Below are 23,738 nucleotides of genomic sequence, written 5' to 3' on the forward strand. Positions count from 1 at the left end.
CTACTAAAATAGCAAATAGACACCAAGCCGATCTGCTTTTGGCTAGAAATTGAAATGCAAAAGTTTCAACTTTCATTCTACTTCTAATGATAAATCTTATTTTTCAGGATATGCTGCCAATTTAGCAGAGTTGAACTTTGACACGTAGCCATCCACAAATAAGCAAATTTGAGCTCTATTTAGGTTGGCTCTTGCTGCAGACATATGTTGAAGTTTCTTAATTAAAAAAGCACCTTAGAAACACTTCCAGTTTTCATACTGGATAAAACATCTTTCAAGGTACTGAAATATCAGCAAAATGTTACAGTAGAAAGAATAATTTTCTCCCCCCATGGGATGATGTAAGTGATGATTACAGTTTAGCAGCCATTTTTACTTGTTTACAAGATATTTCAGTGTTATTCAGTATTTTGAAGTGGAAAAGAAGATGGTAAAGTGATAATCAAACTTTTGTTGCAGTAAAGAGCAGTCGTTTCTGAACCATACTGACTAGAAATAAGAAACCCATATCCCTTTGTTAGGATTGAAGTCCTCGGCTAAGTCACTCAGAGAAAGCAGCTAAAGTTCAAGGGTTACTTATCAGTTTCCAACAATATGTAATATGATTGAATGTAATAAAGCAGATCAAACATGATGCATCAGAGGAAGGTTTATAGTTTTTTAATTGCCAGTCTTCTGGTGAAAAATATTACCTCCAAACATATATGTTGTGCTAACAAGTGATAGAGTTTGCTGCAAGTACCAATGCTTTCTTGGCTCATTTCACTTTTGCTGTTAAAAATTTTTGGTCTGAAAATATCGTTGAGCACCAATTTGCCTCTTCTAGTTGTTAGAAGTGATCAATCACTGTCAAACTGTGGAGGGTGCTCCAAAAGTAGTGTCTCATATTTTATTATGTTGGCCCATGACATCAGAGGCAGATGGTGGTATGGCAGTAGAGGTTGAACCTTCCCACAAATATCCCATTACATTTTGTTGCCAAGCGACAGATGCCAGCAAAGGGGCAGTCTGACAAATTGTCATTCGATGCGGAAGTACATATGAAGCAAAGGTGTGTCACTGAATTCTTCCATATGTAAAAAAATGGTACCCACTCACGTTCATAGATGTTTGCTGAAAATTTCTCAAGACTAAACAGTGGGATTGAGCACAGTTAGGTGGTGGATGGTGTGTTTCAGCAGTGGAGACAGCAGGTCACCTCTGCTTGTTCACATTGTTACAGTGACAGCATGTAGACTCTTGTTCATCACTGATGAAAATGCGTACCTAATGGTGGTGACTGCGTGGAAAAACAGTGTTTTGTAGAGAATAGTAGAAAATTTAGTCTACCAAATAGTGTTATTGTGCTCTTTGTATCTGTTGATGTTTCCATGGAAATAAATAGGAGACATTACTTTTGGAGTGACCTACATGTATGTATAACATGCAGATATAACAAAGGAAATTGCATGCCACAGTTTTTCAGCTAGAAGATAGGGCAGCCTAGGCTCCATTACCTTCTTTATTTTACACAAAAACATTTCCAGTTTTTTTTCATATCCAGTCTTCCAAGAGCTTAGAGTTTGCGAAGCTCTTTGTCTGCTGAAAAAGGCTCCAACACTTCTTTAATTTTGATGTGGTAACTAAGCATTTATGCAGCAAACAAGACAGAAAAAAGGAATAGATGAATGAGTAAGCCATGTGGTGGGGCTCCATGTTGAGTCCTTTCTTCCAGGGTGACCAACTGTTGGTTCCACTGGAGGAGCTGCGAAGATACACAATGACACTGCCTGCACTTGGAAGGGTAGGGGGACCATTTTCCTGAAGCCTCCAAGAACTTATTTGCTTTAATGAACATTTATAATTGTGGTTATACAGAGTGAAATAGTATCAGCAAAATAATAATATACTGCACTCTTACTTGATAATGTGTATATTATTACAAATTGCAATCAAATCCAGGATTAAATCTCTTTCTTGTCTTTTCCAAACTCACTCAGTTCTTTGCTTATGACATTTTTTAATATATTTTTCTGCCAGATAGGTAAATTGCTCCCAAATATTAAAGGTCTTGTCACTGTCTGTGGCAATAACTTTTTTTTTTTTTCCCTTTTCTTTCTTTTTTTTTTTTCTTTTCTTTTTTTTTTTTTTTTTTTTTTTTTTTAGGAGGACTATGTATGACAGTTCTGGCTGATTTCTAGTGTTGAGGCAACCCATCCCTCTCCCACAGCACTTTCTTTTTCCCCAAATGAAGAAGTTATGGGCTAAGGATGGTGCTGCAGTGGAAGCACCATGATTCAGAAAGTATCAAAACACTTCCACAGCCAAAGGAGTCCTCCAGCAGACTATGTGAGCTTATTCAAACTTCAGTGTACGATTTATGAATCTCATGAGCCTGATGCAACATATTGTGAAGTGAGGAGGAACATCTCCTGTTTATTCCGTATAGATCAGAGTCAGTTCTCCCAAGTGTTGCTCAGACAAGTATTATGCTGTTTGCATATTCATTTCTACAGTCAACACTGGGAGCACAGAAATCTAGATGGAGTGTGACAGATGTACTATAAGGAGCATGCACATGTATACTCTCATCCAACCATGTGGAAGTCTTCAGTAGTATCAGAGTGAGCAATAGTGTTTCTTCTCTTTTCAGAGACTTCTGTGTCTCTTTTCTTCCTGGTAGGGGTTCAGGGATGTCTGGATCCTCCTAATCTTATCTCAAACTATGGGTCGAATAGGATGTGAGTCAGTTTTTAGAGAGCAGTGGCAGCTGGCACAGATGAGAGAATTGCAGTTGCTCTTGCCTGCCGCTGGCCAGTGAACATCTTTGTGCACATTCCTGCTAAATAGGCTCCATGGTACTCAGCTCAGCCCTGGCTCCAATCAGGCTTTATTTCTCCAAATACCCTCTGAGCTTCTTTTTATTCACTCCGAAGCTGCCTCAAGAAATACTGACTGATTGCAGTGTTTTTATATGAGACAAGAAATACATTGCTATAGAGCCTTCCAGCAATTTGATTTATAGCTGTGCAAGCACTCTGGTAATTGCATGTAATAAGTTACTGGTCCAGACCACAGTATCTTGCACTTACAAATGCTAGAGGGAACTCTTTTTGCTTGTAAAGCTTTTCTGAGTCTTACACACTCTTCTTAGTTCATTTTTGATAGATTTTTAAAAGGATGTTTTGTCACACTTGGTGAACTGTCATCTAGGAGAGTTCCTCTTAATGTACTTTCAGCTTGTATTCTGAAAAAGTAGACTTATGAACAACATTTTAGTTATATTGCAACCTTTTTCCACCATTCGTATTCTCACTTGAAAGGCCAATGAGCCTTCCTTGTAAATTCTTGGACTAAATTACAGTACGAAATAATAAGATTTTGTTCCCTCATTTTAAACATCCTATAATCACATTACATGAATTAGCACCCTCTTTATGATTTGTGCAGAAGAGGAAGCAATGTATTCTTTTCAATCCTTCTATTTCTGAGTGGATTTTTCAATTCATTTTTTAATTCATTTTAGGTACTTGTTTCAGAAAACACATTGCCACAGAGAAGAATCTGGGAGTATTGTCAGCTTTCCTAATGTTTTACTTTAACCTTTCTAGATTTACTCTTTTTTTATTCTTCCACACATTCTGTTTCTACTCAGCACTGAGCTGAGCTCTTGTATTTCTTACTCAAATAAAAACACAGATCTTTCCAACCATTACAGTTAACTGAGAATCCAAATATGTATTCGGTGGTCAGTATTACTCCAGAATTTGTATTTCTCAACAATTAATCCCTTCTGATGTTATGTTTCCTGCTGATCTGACTTGCTTTCTTTGGGTCTCTGAAATGTCAGCTTTAGTCTAAATAATATCCTGCTATTTGTAACCATTTGCCTTGTCATATTTATTGGCCTTTTAAGCTTGCTAACAAACTTTAGATCCAGAAATCAGTTATACTCTGTAAAAATAACAGAATTTTCAGAAACACTGTGAACCCCTAAGCATAACAAAAGATCACATGGAAGGAATAGATGGAAACAATCTTGGTTTGGGAAATATAAAAGAACACGTGATTGAATTGTCCAATTCATTATGCAAAGGCAAGGGACAGCAAATAATAGCTACTGCAAGAGATTAATGGATTACTGTTCAGTCTTCCCAGGCAGGTAGCTTTGTACTCTTTCCAGCTCCGCAGAGTACAGTGACAATCTGTGAGCAACACTAAGCTGGGAAGAACTGAATGAGCACTGAAGGAACAAATGACCTTGATGAAAAGGAAAAACAGAAAAAAAAAATTGCAATTAAGTTCCATCTAGAATGGGTTACAACTGCACAAATACATGGCAGGAACAAGAAGAAAGGGATCTGAGCATTGTTGTATCAAAAAAAGCCAATCAGTTACCGTTCTGCAAGATGCAAACATACAAATAGGAGCCAAACCTGTGAGAATAGTAAACAGTCCTCCTACTGCATTTAATAGTGACATAGTGACAAGGCTGCAACCAGAACAGTGATCATATTGCAGAGCTGGTTCTAGCCAGACTGAGGAAACTCATTTAGCTTAGACTAATGAAGAAAAGAGAGATGAAAATAGGAAAAATGTTTTCCAAGTCCTAAACATATAAGAATAATGTCCCCATTGACTAGCTGAATAAGCTAGGAGTCTAACATTAAAACAAGGGAATTCAAATCATCTGTTAGGAAAAAAAGAATCCCTTGCAACAGTGAGCACTGGACAGTACTGGCGTAGAGTCTCTGAAGTTGCTGAAGTCCTATAAAACAAATATATCTTGTGAATTTCTTGGTCATAACATAGTTGAAATTCATCTTGCCTAATTTTATCTGTCTAAAAGCATTCACTCTTCAGTGTGTCATCTGGGAAGCTTTCATTGTCAGTGTCATTTCTCCCCAACAGTGTCGTTTCTCCCCAAACCAGGCTGCTTAAGCAGGTTTGAAGTTCAATAGCTACAGCACAGGTCAATGAGTACTGAATCCATCCAGCAGTTACTTCAGTATTCCATTTCAGCTTAATAACAGAAAAAAAAAAAATCCTTTTTATCAGTTCTAAGTTCACACGTGGCTGTTGTGGGAGTATGGGGAATATGTACTAATTTCCAAACTGCCAAGTCACAGGAGTTGTAAGTCATCAACCATCTTTCACATCATCCCGCTACAACATAAAAACTTTGAAACCACTGAAGCTTTGATTAAAGCATTGATCCCAACCAGCAGAAACAGGAGATTAACTAAGCATACCTGAAAATAATTACTATAGAATTAGCCCGACATTCACACAACTAAACTTGATAGAGGTACTTACTTCAGCACACAGTTGAAACAGAAAATTAAATTTCATCCAGACAGAAAAGCTTTTAGATTCTAGTCCAGTAAAACAAATGTTTACAAAATTGACCATGAGTATATTGTAGTAAGAGATCTTGGACGAATACAGTATAATTGACTGTCATTTCTTGAGAGCTTTTTCCTAAATTTGCAATTAAAATTTTATTAGACTAGTGTCCTGATAAATTGTCATTAAAGTTCATATTTTTGGTAGTAAATTTTATGCAGTACTCTGGCTAAAATAAGAGAGGATACTTAATATAAGTACTGGCATAAAAACTTCCTTGGATGATGAACCTTTATCAAATTGGGTGGAATATGCTCCGTGGAATATTGCTAAGAAATGTGTACTGACATAGAAAGCCAGCTGCAAATCAGTTGGAGGTAGAATTATTATTTGTTTAATAAGATAAATAATCAATTTATAAACATTAAATTCATAAAGTGGCCTATGATGATATCATTGATACGGTGATAGATGGAAAATGGCATGTAGGTGGAAATGTGATTCATGAGTGATGGTCTGTCTAACATACAACCTATTATACAAAGGATGGAAGTGATGAAATGCAATTGTTTCTATCTGAATTTGAAATATGCCTTTAAAAAAATAATACTTTCAACGGAAAAGCAAAACACATTAAAAATCATGGTTTCTTACTTGTCATTTTTATAGTTTGCCATGTCATTTAATGCAGGGAAAGTAGAAGATGTCACAAAAGCAGAGAAATTTGTTTTATGATAGAAAACTCCAGTCATGCTATTCCTTATAAAAGAAAATAATCTATAGCATAAAATAAATTCCTGGAAGCATCAGGGTTGAGATTCATCAAATGTAATGGGACAGCTGATCTATATTAGATAAGATGCAGAGAAGATGTATCTAATTCTGAGATTCTCTCTTTCTCTATGTTAACAATAAAAGAAGTCTACACAACTACAGTACACTGGACAACTACTGAGCAACGTCTACACTGCATTACAGCAATGTATATTGTAATGTTGCAAAAGTTTGTGTGCGATCAGGTGAATACCAGCCTGAGGAAGTTTCTATGAATTTGGTAATTTCAGAACTGTTTCCATTCCTGTAATTCTAGCAGAATGTGTATAAAAAGCCACATGAAAGTAGGTCTCTTTCACCCAAGCATTTGTATGTGTCAGTAAAAAACTGAATGTTTATCTTTGATTATCATACAATCTATGCATACAATTAAGGTGTGTATCTATGTGAATAAAGAATGGCTGTGTAACACTGCTGGAAGAATAGCATGCAAGCAATGTCTTCTGTGCCCATCAGTTCAAAGTATAATACCTACGTGGCTGCCTGAAGCAGTACCTCCAAAAACATAATTTTACTCTCCACATACAGAGTTAGGACCAGCATACATGGATTTACACAGTGACATTGAAGGAGGGAAGATTTAGGTTGGATATCGGGGGGAAGTTCTTTACCAAGAGAGTGGTGAGGTGCTGGAACAGGCTGCCCAGAGAGGTCGTAGATGCCCCATCCCTGGAGTTGTTCAAGGCCAGGTTGGATGGGGCCCTGGGCAGCCTGGTCTAGTATTACATGTGAAGGTTGGTGGCCCTGCATATAGCAGAGGGTTGGAGTTCAATGATCTTTGAGGTCCCTTCCAACCCAAGCCATTCTTTGATTCTGTGATTCTATTTGTGTAATAAATGGTTAGTAGTCAGAATTAATTTTAACCGTTAATTATCTACAGACAAGTAATCAAAATCAATAATAATTCTTAATTCTAAAAATGTCCCTGTAAAACAATGTCTTACATTAACTGTGTTCTCCAATTCAGAAACATGAAGGCTTTCACAGTTTGCTCATTTTCACTTAATTTATGTGAAAAAAAGATCAAAAAGGTGTGGATCCAATCATCACCACTGTTTCAGCCTCAGCCTGTCATCAGACCAAGTGTCGTGTTATCAGCATCTGAAGACACTGGCGTAGTTTACATTCTAAAAAGGTATTGATATCAATTTCAGCTATATACCACTACAGAGGTTTTGTTTCGTCTGTGCTTATTTTGATACATCTGCTAGGCAAATTTTATCTGCGTTTTGCATGAATAAGAATATCTGTACAAAACAGGTAACACCCCCACTTAAGCTCCACTTTGGCACTTATAGTTGGCATTTTTTCCTGTTTACATCACAGTGTGTTATTTCCACTCACTGGAGATATAGAAGTGAAAAGGTGTTCAGTTATAAATGGTTGTCAAGTCATAGCATTTCTTGCATTTGCCTCAAGCTATGTCAAGCCATAAATTTAGAGAGTCGTAGCAATGCCTGCTAAGTGACTGTTCTTAAATTTGCACTTAGTATTAACACAGGGCAAAAAAAAAAAAAAAAAAAAAAAAAAAAAAAAAAAAAAAAAATTAAAATACAGTATTGCTTGGCAATAAGTTGGGTGACATGAAAGTTCTAGACATGCATGAAACGAGGCCTCAATATTAAAGCAGGTAAATTTCTAATCCATCCTGGAATCCCTCTCTCTGGATGATGGCTAGGCTTCCAGTAACATACTCTAACTGATTAAGAGTCTTGCTTGTGTTTGCTGCTGAATCTTTTGTGATTATTATCTAAACTGTATTGATAAAAAACAGTTGAGTCTGTAAAGCCCATTAAAACTATATTCATTTCCATTGTCTATAGAAATTGCATATTCTTATTCCTTACACTAGTCTTGGATGTTTCCTGTTGGCCATAATTTCAGATTTCTGTAATCTGGCTCTATTTCTTCTGAAGTCAGAAGGGATTTCACATGATTAACATAGATTTCTGAAGTCTGGATAATACCTTGATTGAGCTTCACATACTCTGTGTCATTGCCATCACTTGCATTTTTGATTGTGTTCTTTTATCACAACATCATCTCTTTAGTACACAGTACCTCCAAAACTTTTATTCTTCTTTTGCTGCAACTTTTGTTCAACTGTCCTGAATGGAAAATGTAGACGAAAATATTCACAAAACCTAATAACATTGTTCAAATATTTTCTCATCTAAACAAAAATGCCTACTTCTGGTTTTATTATCTATAATAATGAATCTTTTAACTGCCCATTTGGCTCTCTCTATATACCAATTCAGAAATAAAGTAATTCAATCTTAACATAGCCATGACAGAAACAGGTGAGATCCAAACTAATTCTTAAAATGTAATCTCTAAGTCTAACTCTAACCTTAGATTTAAGACTAGAAACAAACCCGATTGTCTCGCCAAAACCTTAACCATATCCCAACTGATCTCAACCAAACACTAACTCAAGCCCTCAAGATTAAACACAAAAATAAAACCAAACCTGTGACACTGAACTCTAACTCTATGGCTACCCTTAATTCTTAATCCGAATTATAAATCTTAACTTCATCCATACACCTAAAAATTGTAACATGCACCATCATCCCAAAACACCCTGAACTAATGCAACATCCTAATCCCTAGCAGAACACACTAACCAAAACTTAAAACCCCAACCTAAATCTGAATACTAAGTTTAACCTTGAACTCTAAAAATACCTTTAAGAAAATCCCTAAACCTAAACTTGAATACCTCACTCTCAACCTCAACCCTAACTTTGAATCCTGAACTTAAATGCAAAACCTAAACTTGCAAATTGTCATCCTAAATCCTAGCCTGAACCCCAAACCTAACACTAATGATTAAATAAAACCAAACACAGGCCCCTAACACAACCACCTACTTCTGACTGTTAGCCCTAATGTAAATTGAACCTTAAATCAAAAACCCTAAAACAAACCCTTAACACATAACAAAACCCCCTATCACAAACCCCAAATCAAAAATGCCTATAATCTAGTTCACATCCCAAAACTAAGCCTTAACTCAAATCTCCTGTATATATACAATAATAAAGTAGCTTATATACATAATATAAGATAGCTGTCAGTAGATCAAAGATGGAAACTCCAGTCAGCAAAGCAAGGAGCTGCTACATCAGCCTCTGAGAAGGAATGTTTATTTCCAATAATAAAACACTATGACATGTCAAAAGAGGCAGCTATAGTCAATGAGCCCAGTAGTTCCATTACAATTCTAGGCTCTGTATATTAACAACATAAAAAAAAAATGTAAGGGAATATATTTCAAACTGGCTTTAGTCATATTTTCTGGTATGAGTTTATGCATCTCTTTATGACAGAACAGAAACAAATAGATTCAAAGAGCTTAGAGCATGCTAAGTCATATTGTTTGATGTTCTGTAATGAAAGCCCATTACTTTTCCCTCAGTTAACTCCATCTTGAATGTTATAAACTGTCAAAAACACATCTTCCAGGTAGGTATCTAATTTCAGCTGAAAGAATTCAAGAGACTGAAAATCCTCCACTACTATCAGAACTTCATTTGTTTGGATAATTAAACATCTATACAATATTTCTGATTTGAATTTCGTGACTTTAGCTTCTTACAATGCTATCCTCCAAAAAGTTAAAAATTACATCAGTAACTCCTATTTTCTGCCTGTGAAACTACTTAATTCAAATCTTCTTGAAATATTAAAAAAAAAGTCTGAGCTAAGCCATTTGCTGTCATTTCCTCTAGACTTCAAATACTGCTTGTGTATCTCTTCTAACTTTCTCTATTTTTTTCAGCTATCTTTTTGAAATATGGACATTAGAATGATTTGCATAATTTTAGATCCAGCCTTCTGTGATAGAGTTTATATTTCAGAATCACAGGTCTTTCAAAGTTAGATATATTGACAACTTGTATATTTTAAATGTGTGAGAGGTATGAGACAGCTGTATAGAGGTATCATTGCTATGTGTACATTTCCTGGCTTAATGAGTGAAGTTTTTATATGAAACAATGGAGAAGATGAGGGGAATTACTGCAAATCACTGCTATAAATAAATTGCATTCACCTGAAGAAATTTCCATGTTCAGTAGGCATAAAAAGCTGAGTCAACCTGCATGAAAAGCAGACACTTGCATTGAATCACAGGTCTAACAAAACCTGTCAGAGTCTAACATTCTATAACAAATTTGCTTTAGTTATTCTACACATGAAGAATTTAATGTTTAACACCAAATTAAATTATTAGAAGCTGTTTTGATGTTATATGTCATTTTGATTTTGCAGGATGATAATAGCAACACACTCAAATCACAATACAAGCATAAATTACCAGAGTGTAGCAATTGCAATATACAGTGGATTCACACTACTAGTGTAATTCCCTATAACATGCTCATCATCATGACACTGAACACCCTCTGTTGCTGGGAAGGAGTAATGTGGTTGAATCCAGATCAAGTCTGTTGCTCTGTTGAAAGTCCTATTTTGTCTGTCAGAATTATTTTTTTGGTTAACTAAAGAGGCAACAGTTGTATAAATGGTTGACCCCTTCAGCTGATATGACCAGTTGATCATGTCTGCCAGTAAAGCTGACTGATATACTCAAATTATGCAGCCATTTATCTAGAAGTAAAACAATGCACCTGCCCCCCTTGTGTTAAATTTGTCTGTCTTTGCAACACCCATGATCATTCCCTACAATGCTCCTTGAGCTTCATGAGCATGTTCTTCCTTCCTATCTCCTCTGAGCCTTCTGCTATTGTAGCATTTCATAGATCAACCACAACCAGACAGGGACTGGAGAATGCTGATAGGGTTAGAAATCTATAGACTGCCTATTGTTCAAGTGCTTTTCTGCAACATGAAAACTGTCTACATTCTAAAAATGAGTCAGTCGCTGGCTAAATAAGTTACTGTTTCAGAAAAAAAAAGGTGAGTTGAATGTGGAGAACAAAACTTGGCCTTGAGAAGATGTCAGAAATCACTGACGGACACCAGTGATCTCCATCCAGACATTGAGCCATTGACCACTATTCTCTGGCTACAGTCTCACACGATTTTCTCATACCTTAAACAGTCCATATCAAATCCATGTATTTCCAATTTGGAGAGAAGGATGTTATGCTGGACCATGTCATAGACTTTACTGAAGTCCAGATAGATGATATCAGCAGGTCTTTTCTTGTCCACTGATACAGTTCACTATCATAGAATGAAACAAAGTTGGTCAGGCAGGACTTGCCCTTGGTGAAACCATGCTTGTTATCCCATATCACTTCACTCTCTTCCACATGCCTTAGCACAGTTTCCAGAATGATCAGTTCCATGATCTTCCCCAGTACATGCAGCTGTCTGGGTGTCCGCATACAGCACAGCTGTACTCAGCCTGCTCAGAAACAGTTATCTATAGACAGATAAGAAAGTGAACACTGCAGACAGAAGTAGGATTGCTGAGATCAAAGGAGCAATAGCTCAAAGTTTAAAGGGGGAAAACACTAGCATAGAAAGACGCAAGATCCAAATGCAAAACAAAACAACAAAAACAAAGCAAAGCAAAACAGAACCCTTGACAAATTATGATGGTCAGTATTACTGGGACTTCTGGACGTCATGAAATCACCAAGCAGAGCTGTCAGTGTTGCTGGTTTTACTGGAGCTGGTGCAAGACAGCAACTCAGTGGCAGCGCTTCTCTAGAAAGTTGCAAAGGGCAACTCTTCCCATTCTGACTGGTCAGTAAAGACTCTTCTGATGCCTTATTAGGTTAGTGAGCATGTTTAGTCTCAATGCACCCTAATTATCTTTTGTGACTATATTAGCCAGTAAGTACCCACTTTATATTTTAAGTTACGAATGTCCTGCTTGTAGAGCCTCTTTGTGCCAGGTTAAAGATCCAGAACAAATAAACTCAGAGCGAACAAAACAGGGAGTAAGAAACAACTAGGGTTTTTTTTTTTTTTGGTTTTTTTTTTTTGTTTGTTTGTTTGTTTGTTTTGTTTTTTGGGGTTTTTTTTGCAACAATGGAGATTGGGCTGTGCTAAATGGTTGCATAGCTGTGGCTAAGGCTATGACACTGCTAAATCAAATACCAGCTTATTACAAGACATAAGGAATCCATTAAAGTGGCTCAAGCATGAATTTCAGCATGAAATTATGGCTCTGTATATGATGAAGAATTCTAAGTAAATTACAGAAGGTAAATAATATATTTGTCGATTCAACACCAGACACATTTCCTAAAATTATATCTCAAGTTTTCTCCACCTTACATTAATGTCTCAGCGCTTTGCTCTGCCAGAATCTAACTGTTGAAGATAAAAAGCATTGAATGCATATGTATTTTTAATAAGATACTGCCAAATTATTTCTTACCATGAAGCTTAATAAAAAGTACTGGGAACATGATGGATGGTAAGTTATATGGCTCTGTCAAATAAGTATTTGCTGCTTTCTGAATATGAATCATTTTCTTCTGTTGATTACATTTGCATTTGTTCACATTATAGATGCTATTTGTACACATGGCAAGATTTTTCTGATATTTATGAGAAAGTCAGCCTCAATGAGTCTTTCTAAGACATTTGATATTACTTAAGGATAATTACATATCTTGACTAATTCTTGCCTCTTTCTGTCCTTTCATTGAAGATGTTCTACCACTTGTAATATCATAAAGAATGGAGCTAGCCATTATGATCACATTTGAGGAAAAAAAAAGCAATTTGATGCTGCAACAACCTTGCAATAAATCATATTTCTATTGTAGGAATGCATCAGCAGATAGCTGTAGTACAGATAAGAGTATGGGAGTGGATAGTCTATGAACAGGAGCAAGACTGAGCAGTTGCTAACCGCAGCGTTGATAGGATGTTAGGAAGGTCATAGGTAAGAAGCATCAAGATTATGTCTGTTCTGCATAGGATTTTTCACAGTACATAATAATTTTGACAGAACATGAGCACATGAAAAATACTTGATGTCATGGTTTTATGTTTTTTGGTTTTCAGTATTCCACATCAAAACATCGTGTACTGGAATTAAAGTGTTAATGCTCCAATTCTACGTACCTATCCCTATACATTACAGAAGTCATGGGATCTGACCCTTCCGGGTGGGGCGGTCTCTTACTGCCTGGCAGTGGGTGCTGGAGGGTGCTTTCCTAGCCATTCCAAGCTTTTCAGGTTTGACTCAGTCTCAGGAACTCTCCTACCTTATTTGATTTATTAGTCTCAATTTCAATTAGATTGTATTATATAATTTGTTATCTTGCATTCCGATATCTTAGTTAGTAAAATAAGTTTTCCTCCATAGATTGTTGCCGCTGTTTTTTTTTTCCTCCCTTCTTTCCTTCCTATTTTGTGGGGCCAGGGGGGGCAGGGGCCTACTGCCCCCTGTTACAGGCATAGATTGATCTAGTTAACTCCATGACACTTGAGAAAAAAAATATCATATTAACAGAATAAAATCTTGCAAAAAATTGTTCCAGAAATTAAAACTTGTCCATATGAGAAACACCAGAAAAAAAAAAAAATCTTTCCTCATCATTAGCAGATACCAGAGAAAGATTTGAGCAAATTTTATAATTTACTCAGCGTTCAGGTCCTTGACTTCAATTTTTATAATGACTTGGCATAAAATTACAGCATTCCAATTACTTTGGTTATTCTATTGAACTAGAAAAAAACATGAGGTCAATTAGGGTGTCATTTCTATTTAAGTGAGAATGTGTATTTCTTTCATGAGGATTACTGCTCTTTCTTTTTTATATTAAAATAATTTATTGTAGATGAAAGTACTACTTGTGTTGTCTCACATGAGTAAGTCAAGTTTCCTATCTAATTCTCTTTTTTGTCCTGACTTTTCTGTAGTTCTTTGTACACAATATCTCTCTGCTAATGAAAAAGACTGATAATTTGAAGGACTTTGGTTTTGTCAGCTCAGGAAGTCAGATGTTTTTGCCAAGTTAGCATAATATGCACTGCATTACTACTTTTGCATACTGAATAAAATCAAGACAAATGACCAGAAGCACATTCTCAACGTCTATCATTTTTCTAGAAAACTTCAATCACATAAAAAACTGTTCAGTATTTATGAAATTGTTACAATTAATTATTACGTTTGGTCAAGCTTAATATATCCTTGCTTTATAGAATGCAGTGACTATCTCTGGAGTCAATATTTAAATACATTTTTAAAATGGATGTTAAATATGAAAGCATTAAACCTTTCTTTCTTCTTTGCCTAGTAAAGTATCTACATCACATCAAAGCAAGAGTTTATTTCACCTTGAAAGCATTAGTGACACTGTGCTTTAGAAATTAAGATAAAGAGAACGATTGGACAAACCATGGTATAGCAAATAAACATTTACTGACATGAAGAGCCAGAATGAATGATTAGCTAATTTCCTTTGCTTAAACTCTAAAGACATTCTTTGCATTGTATATACATAAATACATTTTCAGATAGAAAAATGTATCTTCCATATATTTGTAACTTCTTCCATGTAGGTTGAAAAAACAGAGTTCATTTTGTTGGGATCACAATCTATTGCTTCCTTTTGTAGTTGTTTTCATAAATATGACCATGTAAGTACGCTAACTTTACACCTTATCAAGAATTATGGAGAAAATTCACAGCGGTACACCAAATTAACAAAACTCATCAAATAGGGAGTGACAAGTTCTGATGGAAATTATATGTTCAATTTTACCTCAAACTGCAATATGACAAGTAAAGATGGAGAAGGTGCAAATGAGAAGCGAGCCTGAAACTCATTAAATTGTTTATTTGCACAATAATTAGACCATTCAAAGCTTACCTGTGCCAGCTAAATTGAGATTTCTAGGTATTTGGTTGTTCAGCAGAACAGTTCTTTCTAGATGTTGTGTTAATGGCCAACTGACCAGAACATCATGCAGTTATTATATGCTAAGTCTTCCAGCATGGTCTTTAAATTTCTAAATAATCATCAATTAGAAATTTTTCTGAAGTCAAGATGAGGTATACTGTAAATTCCAGAAGCTATAGAACTCTAGATTGTGCTTCCCTAGAGTAATCAATTTTATGCACCATCCTATCTTTTTAACCAATCCAATTAATGTGGTTCTGGGGGAAAATGGGGACACATAAATCAAAATATATGAGGCTAGTGCACAGGGTCTGCATCATTATGGCTGTGCAGTAACAAGATCAATTACCTTCTTCTCTTCTGCCCAGAAGCCTCTATGTGATTTATAAAGCAGTTTACTACAGGCTGAGAAGAAAATATTTGCAAACTGAGAGACCAAAAATGAAGAATTTCTGTGAATAATGGGATTCCTTTGAAATCAATGTGTTGTGTTTGTTTGGTTTTTTTAAATATCATCTTGTTCTTAGGTACATTCACATGAAAATAAAATTTCAGCCTCTGCCCATTAACGCCATAAAAGACATTAACATCCAGATGTATGTTTCAAAGATAAAAGTGATTAAAGTGTTAAATATTTGCTTATGCTAAATAAACAAATATGCTCATAGCACTCTTTTTTTCTTTCATGTCTTTGGCAGAACAGGAGTCAGATGTTTTCTCCTTTTACTTTAAGAAGAGTCTATTTGATTCAGTTTTCTTGAGGAGTTAGAAGAGAAGCCTTCTACTCAGGAAACAAAGACTATATCAAAGAAGTTGAATTGTTCTACACTAGAGCTGGCAGGCAAGGTGAAAGATGGTGCAGAATGTTCCTTCTGGAGGGTATTCCTTCTGGATCTCAACAAGCAGGGCTCAATAACAAATGGCTTAATAATATAGCTATTCAGTTAGTTAGGATAAAAAGAGCAAGTAAATTTAAATCCCTTCAAATGCCTGGAAATGCTCAGCAGCACTGAGCAGATCCCAGGATTTTCTCATGTCACAGTCAACATTGGTTTTCTTTTACATACTTTCTAGTGTCTACCACTCTGCCTGGGCTTTCAGTTAATCTGAGCATAATCGGGTCTCTAAACGTAGCAATTCCCTTATATTCTTCATTCACTTTCTAAGCAACTTGATCATCTTACCCTCTGCCTGGTCCTATGGTTAGCTTCTCAAACATTCCTTAATATCCCTGAAGGGCTGGGGAGGCTATCCCAGTCCCCATTGAGACACGGGGATAATTTCTTCTCAGTTTTCCAGCTCACCACATTCATGCAGCATAAGATGAACCTCCCGATGGACTGTTCAGCATGCTGCAGGATAATGTCTGCTACACAAAATTACAGTTCCCAGCATCTGAAGGGGTGTAACATTTACTCACTATCTATATTCCTTTTCCTATTCCATCATCTTATTAGAACAGAGATTCTGTGAGCTCATTGTTTTCAGGACTTACTGGAGTCTAGAAAGAGCCCTCACCTTCTCTCTCTCTCACACACCCCCGCCCTGGTGTTGAGCAGTTGGAATCACAGCATTAATATTTGTGAAAGAGGCTGCTGGAGTGGTTCTGCTTCAGACCAGTGCTTCTGAACAGTCATCTTTCCCTCCTTTTTCCCTCATACTGTGCATACAGTGCACAGTAAATAATTTGTGTTCATAACATTCAAGACTGGGAAAAGGACAAGTTGCAATTCTTGTTTGGACTTTCTAGTGATGAGAGTCCTCTTACAGACTCTTGCTGAAAATAGATTCCTAATTCATTAGAACTACAAGTGACATCTAAAAACACATAATCTTCACCTAGCCATTGGAGCATTCTCCTTCCTAACAATGACAGGAAACAGGAGATATCTAACCAGAGTTCACAAGTGCATCCAGATGGGTTGGGTTGTTTCTTGGCAGGACATATCTGCAGACAAACTGAAAATAAAAAATAGAGGTTAAGAAGAAGCAAAGGAAACCAATGACAGGCACATTCGCTTTGAATGAACAATTTCCAATTATTTTTTCAGATAGAGAGTATTGCTTTGGCACTTTTCCTAATTAAACTTCTTACTTGGGAATATTCCTCCAAGGATATTACTGTGCAATGATCATAAGATTGAATCTTAGCACAGGTCATAGTGTAACCAAACAACAGAAATAACAGCTCTCTGCAGCACAAGACTTTGTTCTTTTTCATAGTAGAGACTACTTTGGAGCTCTGGGGTAGGTAGACCAGTGAAAAGCTACGTACAGGTTCCTACTCTTCCAAACATATTAGAGGTGATCTTGACGAAGGGCAGAAATGATAGGTAAAATATGAGAGGAACCCAGAGAAATTCAGTAGTACATTTTTTCTTTTCAGGAGTTTCCTCTTTTGATCGAAACCCCATGCATAAGCAGTACAGAAGAAGCCTAACAAGAAACACCAGACGATAGTGGCTCCCTTTCCAATCACTGCCAAATTACTAAGAAGTTACTACAGTTCTACCAGAATGAAATGTAACAACAACAACAAAAAAGAATTCCATATATGTACAAACTTGGCATTTGATAAATATACCTTATATCCTATACTTTCTTAAAAATAACTGCTGTTTTGATGTTGCTAAGAGTAAATACACATTTCTTTTTGCAGAACAATTGTCCACACCATTTCAACTATCTGCTTTCAAGCGTCCCACATGCTGAATGTCCCAAAGCACCATGTGATTTATAGTTCAATATAAAATTCTGAACAATCTCAGAACATTGAACACACATTATTATAAGTTTCACAAAGGAGTTAAGGCTTCCTCCCTCACAACCAAATGCATCAGTTCCTTAGTGATTAAATATATTACACATATGCCAGGTTAGGCAGATCCATTGTCAAGATGAATTCACGGGCATGATTTTTCCATTATGATATAACATAATGATAATGCTTCTACTCGTTGCAGTGGTTAACTATTTGCCCCTGTATCTACTAAAGTGCACAAAGACATAAAAACTCAACTAACTTCATAAATAAGGGAGCGAGGGGGGAAAAAAGGAGAATTATTCTGAGCTCAACAAGAGCTAATAACTATTATCTTGAATGGGGTTAAGACTCTGCTATCACTTCTACAGTTACTGTTTGTATTTCTAAGGATAGTGATTTTAGCTTAAGGAGATTCTGTAGCAGCTAAAAGCAGCCATATGCTATGAGGCATGGTGTGGATATTATTCTACAAGCTGTCAGTGCCATCAGTGCATGAATAGTCCTTAATGGTCCTGGTGACAGGCTCCCCCGGAGTCTCCACTCGAATGGGCCCAGAGATTCTATTTAACCTGATTCAGCTTGTGCCTGGCCATGGACAAAGTTGTTCTGCATCAACTTCCAGCATTGACCTTGGACGTGCCTCATTACTGTGGGGCTGTCTGTTGATCTGATCCTTGGCTGACCCTGACTGCCATTTCCAGAGCAGCCCTGCTTTTGGACTGTGCAAGCCTCCTGTCTTGATTTGCTATCATGCTTGCTTCCCCATCTGTTGTGTACAACATCATGACAGCCTATCACATAGCTACTGTTCATTCTCTGCTCTGTTCAGTCATCATGCACTTATTGAGCACCTTAAAGGATAGAATTAAAATTGATACATTAGTTGTGCAAACCTTCTAAACAAGGGAAAAAAAAGAATAAAGAAAAAGAAAAACCACTGCAGATGTAAAGAGAAATGAAAGCTTGGATTAATGTTTAATCTAAAAATATTAAAAACGTAAGAAGATGTAAGAGTGAAGGAGAAAACTAATATACATCAGAAATGAAGGCGACGAGATGTGAATGCATCTCAAAATTGAAATTATTCTTAGTGGCTCCTGGGATGATTTGCAATGAATACTAACAAAAAAGCTTATCTTAAGTAAGTAAATTCATGTGTCTATAGAGTTGTGCCAGTCTGACATAATTCAATATGCATAGTAAAAAAATAAATGCAAACTGTCCTACTCATACTTCATGTAAAGTAATAGACCTTGTCAGATGAACACTGAAGTCAGGACATTACTGGGTCTCTGTAAGAAAAAGTTACTTCCAGAACTCATCTCATTCTCATACTTTAACCCCTCTGAAGGGCACTCTTTTATGTGTATGTATCTCTTCTTCACCATTTTATAATATTGGAAAGTATGATTCAGATTTGAACTGAACAAAACATCAAAAAGCTCTCGATGTTTCAGTAAGTGAATGTGGGTCTAATCATCCTTTCCAGTGGAAAAGTCAGTGCAAGGATGGAGAAGTCCAAGAGACACAGACCAGAAAATTAACTCTTCAAAGAAGATAGATAGCTAATTGCTTATTATCCATACGGATATTCCTTTTTACAGATGCACAGTAGAAGGCAATATTTGTCTGCTTAAGTAGATCTGTGAAGCACTGAGTGTTCAAGGATTAATCTTCTAGAAAAAGAAGTACCTATGAGGAAAAAAGACTTTAAGACACATACTGAAAGTCCTAAGTAGCCTACCAGTAATAGCAGGAGACCTCAGTAACCATCTTATTGTTCTCTTCACAGTTTTCTTGTGGGTTTTAAATCAGAAGATGACGGGTGAAATCTAATGACACTACAAGTGAGATTAACTGAAATTAATTTCTCCAACTTCAATTTTGGTAAGGTGATGTAAGATGGACTGCATCTAATGTCAATTTCTGCATAACTGCCTTTAAGCAAATGAAGAAAGGACATGGCTCTTACTTTCACTTGGTTTCCAGTGATTTGCGCAACTGTTTGTGTTACCCTGGTCAGCAGCACAGCCAATCAGAACCAGGTCTCACTGAGTAAAATCCAGAAGACAGAGCCCCTGCTTTAAGAATAAATATACTCAAATGCTAAAATCTAATGAAGACAATGCAAGCAAAAAGTATTAAAAACCCACTTATCTTCAACTGAAATTGCGTTTAATTAAATACAACTCAGTAATTTGCTAGAAATTATCTTGTAAGTTAAGATAACTCTTATGAATTGTGAACAGAAATATTAATTACGTAGACAGTTTGTATCACTTTTCCAGACTATAACTTTTCATTCTGGTATTTGCTCCTTGTTTCAGCACTAACAGGTCTCATTTTAATGTCTTTATGGACTTTGCCTTTTTTTATTGTTGTTAACGTAAAACAATTTTCCTACTCACTGAAAGATGAAACTGCATCTCTTTTTGTGCTACTGCTTCTCAAGTACATGAAGCCCAGATGAGTTTCAAACATCACATTCCTCTTTTGTGATATAAGTAGTCATGTTTTCTTGCTATTACTTAATTCAACTTGATCGTACAGTGAGCTCAATGCACATGTAGTGAACCTTGAACCAGTACATCTTCACCATTTTCTGGAATTATTTGGTTTTGAATTAACTGAGCTGAGTGAAATTGTTTAGAAAATGGCCAAAATATTTTTTTGTTTCAGTAAAGCCTCCAAAAGACATTCTTCACCATATTTGTTACTTGGCACACTTTACAGAGCAGAAATAAAATGCCTGAAGAAATAGTGAAGGTGAAAAAAAGTAAAGTTGAGATACATTACTGGCAAGGACTGATGGCTTAAGCAGAGCTGTCATTGATTCTCACAAGCAAACAAAGGACAAATGCTGACAGGTGAGATCATCAGTTTTTTGTCAGAAAGTGATGACCTTTGAGATTTGCGCAGTGACTTTTTCTAAGCAAATGATCACTGCTGAAGTTTGCTCAGCACTTCTGAAGAACATTAGATTGACAGGCACAGAGAGGTAAATCCTCCGCATACAATCATACACACAAAACAGAGAAAGCAGTCTGGGATCAGCAGTAGCAGGCCTGTTCTGCAGTGGCCAAGTGCTAGAGTGACAGAATCATTTAGTCTTCAAACTACTTTAGTGCTTGACCTCTGCTGGAGCTGCCAAGTAGACATCAATACCAGTTATAACATCTAACTGTATAATGTAGATATCTGTCAACAACAAACTAGACACCATCTCCATTTCAGGGAAGTCACCAAATAGCCATCAGCGAGCACAATGCTGTACTGACAAGTCTGCCCAAGACTAGATTGAAATATACAGTAGGCTTTCTTTATTGTTACTTTTGCCTTTTCAAATGAACTAAAAGATACTGCTTTGAGCAAAAGTGACCAGAAAAGAACCGACTACCTCTCTGCAAAGATGAACAGTCATACAGGACTCTTGACAGTGAGAAGATTAGTATGGTAGAGCATGGCAAAAAGAGGAAAAGTAAGAAAATCAAGAGGTGAGCGAGAGAATCAAATCAACTTGACCTCAGAAATTGGATTTTGTACAAGGCTAAGTGAGGTGTACATTTGGAAAAGCAGGAAGTAAAAAGGTGGTGAGTTACTGGAGGATATTATGAGGGCCTAAATGGGAGATTCTGAATAAAGTGACAGAAATGGGTAATCTGAGGGAATGTTGAAGACGAACAGAAAGTAGTAGCACAGGGACTTTCCATGGATATCTGATGTAACTGACAAAACACAGACTTCGACTTTTGGTATTCAAAGTTGCCAGCTGGAACAGAGATGGAGGGTAGGAGAGGCTGTGAGAGTAATTTAAGGAGTTAACTTAGTCGCGTTGAGTTAAATTGATGATGGCTCATACTGACAGATATACTGGGGACATTGGTATCAGCATGAGATTAGAAAATCATAAGCAGACTAACAAAATCAGCACAAAGCAGATATGTATGGATGAACTGTCAGAAGTAATGTACTGAGAGAAACAGATAATGAAGGATAGCATTTTGGAGTACTCAGAGACAGCAGGAGAAAGGAGAGGCCAACAGAACAGCTAATTAATGTAGGGGAAAAACAGTTAAAAAAAAATAAGTGAATGAACCATTATTCTGAAAGCAATGGCCCACAAGCACCAGCAAAAACACTAAAAAATCTCAAAGAGTAGAAATAAAGCCAGTTCCAGAAGTGCCACAACAACTGATGCATTACTGCTTCGGCATAGGGCAGTGCTCAGAAAAATGTAGAGCAGAGAACAGGAGAAAAATCAGTGATGTCCACTACATCTAGAATCGTGAATAACGGTTGCACACTTAGGGCTCTCAGTTTGAAGCAGAAACAGACTTAACAAACAATAGACACGTAGAACACACATTGAGAGGAGGCAAGTCAGCAGATACACAGTGTGCTTGAGGAACAGAATAGAATATCAGATGAAGAATCTGCACTTTACCCAAAATAATTCTGCTTGGTCTTAAAGAAAAAAAGGAAAAGAACTCGGCTGATCCTCATTGGTACTGCAGCTCAGTATTGTGGAAAATTCAGGTAATAAATTACATCTGAAATATTCATCCACCTATTTCCTAGAAATAAATATAGCTTGTGAGTATATGCATACATTTATACAAATATATGTCAGTCTTTGTCCACACACATGTCAAAAGAATTAATACTGTTGTGAAAGAAAAATAGGTAACAGGTCACGAAAGAGATTTTAACTTGTGATTCCATAGAAGGCAAACTAGAATCTAATCTGGACTTTAAAATGAAGTATGCTTAAATGCATTACAGCATTTGCAGAGTCAGGAAGAAATAGAGAAACGACTGTTTCTTATCATCACCCACTAGACAAAGACATCAAAATTCCACCTAAGTTAAACTTAATTATGTTACTCCATTTACTGAATCAAGGCCTTACGATTCCATTTAACTCCCTAAACAATTGGCCCTAGGGAATCACATCTGGCCTGTGGCCAGTCAGAATTTGTGAAAATACACTTGAGGTCATCCCCCTTAATCAAATCCTACAGAGCTGTTTTGTTTTTGTCTCCTCTTAAGAATCTCCCAAGCTCTAAACAAGGCAATAAGTAGCAAGAAATTAACTTTCTGGACTTAAAAGCATTTCTGCATGGAATCTTAACTACAGTAGGTCAAACACTAAAATGAGTTCATTTTGATGTGCTTGGTACAGAAAATTATTACCAGAAGCCCTACTCCCACCAGAAACGTTTAACAGCCATCCTGCCCAAATTCTGTGTTGGGTTAGGGCCTTCACAAAGGAGTAATGATGTCAAAAAAATGAAACATTTTTAGAGGAAACATCTGGAATTCTGCAAAATGAATGCCAACAATAACACAGCTTTTCCTAGTAGCGTGATTACACATAATTTTGTGGTAGAAGAATCCAAAACAGCTTGTGAACCAGAAACAGTTCCACCTGTCTTGCCATATTATTTGTAACTTCTTACATACATATGCTCCAGGTATCTCCCTCATATGAATTAGTTAAACTAAAATCAATTCCTTTTTAACTGATAAAGTGTTCCAAGATTACTATGTCTACAAATATTCAGGGATTCAGTATTATATGCTTTTTATTTAAATGAACTTACCAATAACTTCATCAGGAACAAGTCTGCAGTTATTAGTTTGCAGTTAAGTTTTCAATAAACTTTGATTGATATATGTATTCTTTGCTGAATTCAGCAGTAAAGCACAGTGATCAATGCATTGTGTAAGTTCTATTTTAAAAGCATCTGCTGAATAATGAATTTGAAAAATGGCTAAAAATGAGTCTATTTCCAAAACCATACAAAAAAAATCAAGCTGCACATATCTGTTTATTTGTATTTAATGTGAAATCCTGAAATAAATGCACGTCTAGAAATTATGCAGTCTTCCAGCCTTCATCTTCCTTCTACTAAAATCAAGCTTCTCATTTCCCAAATTCCCAGACAAATTAATTCTTTGAGAAAGCA

This window comes from Phasianus colchicus, chromosome 3 (assembly GCF_987193195.1).
Source record: "Phasianus colchicus chromosome 3, bPhaCol1.hap1.1, whole genome shotgun sequence".
NCBI classification, from domain to species: domain Eukaryota; kingdom Metazoa; phylum Chordata; class Aves; order Galliformes; family Phasianidae; genus Phasianus; species Phasianus colchicus.